This window comes from Littorina saxatilis, linkage group LG5 (assembly GCF_037325665.1).
Source record: "Littorina saxatilis isolate snail1 linkage group LG5, US_GU_Lsax_2.0, whole genome shotgun sequence".
NCBI classification, from domain to species: domain Eukaryota; kingdom Metazoa; phylum Mollusca; class Gastropoda; order Littorinimorpha; family Littorinidae; genus Littorina; species Littorina saxatilis.
The window spans coordinates 42,901,216-42,903,214 of record NC_090249.1 but is presented as its reverse complement, the minus strand read 5'-3'; positions in this window follow the sequence as shown (position 1 = coordinate 42,903,214).

Genomic DNA, 1,999 nt, shown 5'->3' with positions numbered 1-1,999 from the left:
GCTTACACGATTGCATTCATCAAGGCTTTCACATTTCACACACAAAATTCTTTTCACTTGGATACATACTATACTACATTTCAACAGCCTGGCTGTTTCGCGCGCAGAGAAAGGAATGTTTTCCTGACTGGATTTAGCAAATTGACATCTCAATGAATCAATCAATATGAGGCTTATATCGCGCGTATTCCGTGGGTACAGTTCTAAGCGCAGGGATTTATTTTTATTTTTATTTTTTTATTTTTATGCAACTTATATTGCGCACATATTCAAGGCGCAGGGATTTATTTATGCCGTGTGAGATGGATTTTTTTTTAAACAATACATCACGCATTCACATCGGCCAGCAGATCGCGGCCATTTCGGCGCATATCCTACTTTTCACGGCCTATTATTCCAAGTCACACGGGTATTTTGGTGGACATTTTTATCTATGCCTATACAATTTTGCCAGGAAAGACCCTTTTTGTCAATCGTGGGATCTTTAACGTGCACACCCCAATGTAGTCAGCATCACAAAATTCATGCAACAAGAAAATGCCCAGTCTGTGTAGAAAGCAGCAAGGCTGTGTATGTTTTTGGGTGTGAGTGAGAGGATTTTGTTATCACATGTTCAACACAACTAACATACCTGACAGAGGTGTCGTGGTGCCAATGATCGCATGCACGAGAAAGAAATATACATTTAAGCCTTGTTGCTTCTTTGACTGGTTGAATATATATAACGGACAACGCCAAAGAACTCAGCTCCTGCAGTCCTATTAAATTAAGGTGAGAAATCTTTTCGGTTGCAGCTTCGGATTTTTGAAGAAGCTTACAATACAGCCAAAATTAGACTGGTGCATAATGTTGAACTAAACTGAATATGTGAATGTAAGTCTTATTGTGTGTGTTTTTAATTTTTTTAAATATTTTTTTAAAGGTGCATTTAGCATAGTCTGGGATGCCGGATGTTGTTGTAATGTTATATATGTACATAAAAGAAGTAAAAACATGTGTGAAAAAAAAGTAGACTGGTGCAACTTCCCTGGTGGAGCTGAGGAAATGTCAGTTGCCGGTCATTACCTACATACATCGAGTCCGGGAAAAAAAATCTATTGAGGCGTGAATATAGCAAAATGTCACGAACATGCTTCTGCTTCCTCTGCACAAACGTGGAACGTTTGATTGATTGCTGCGTAGATCACAATGTGTGTATTCTTTCCCTGTTCCTTTCTTGTCCGTGGTGCCGATAAAAAAAAGGTGTGCACTTTTCAATACTGCCAAAGGCGAAGCAATTGTTGCTTTTTTGAAGTCAGGCCCAAAAGAGAATAAGGTCGGTAGGTCGGTAATATTTAGCTTTTTTGTTTTAGAATAATTAAAATAAAAATTGTATTCTTTTGTATTTTTTTTTACCCAAACGCATTGACCGGAACTCGTCGAGCAGTGCGCCCTAGATATCGGAAAAGATTAGCTTTCCTTTTACAGTCTGCTAAATCGAGTTTTGCCAAATTTATAGAGTTGCTATTTGGAAGGGTCAAAACAAGTTTTAGGCTAGGGAGGAAAAAAAAGGGTTAGTCGGGGAACCGGAAACACAGATTTTTAATTTTTTTAATTAAATTAGGCCTTACCATCGTTGATGACACACGAAAGGGTGCTCGTTCATGTTTCGTTCCAACATATATTTCTGTTGCCATAGCGCGACCATATTTGCACATTCACATAGACCGGCAACTTTTCAATAATTAAACTCCTAGCACAAACGTTCGAATCAATGTCTGATATTGCACATGTTACAAAACTACAGCGCCAAAGTCTACAATCTACCTTATCGGCAAAAACTCAAGCTTTAGCCACAAATGTTGTAACTATAGAATTGACATCTTCTGAGAAAGTCATAAGGACAGCTTTTTGCTTGCATGAGCATGATGAATATCCAGAAAACAATAACATTTACATTTTCCAGTAAATCCATAAGGACAGCTTTCTATTTGCATGAGTGTGGTTGGTTGTTTGGTTG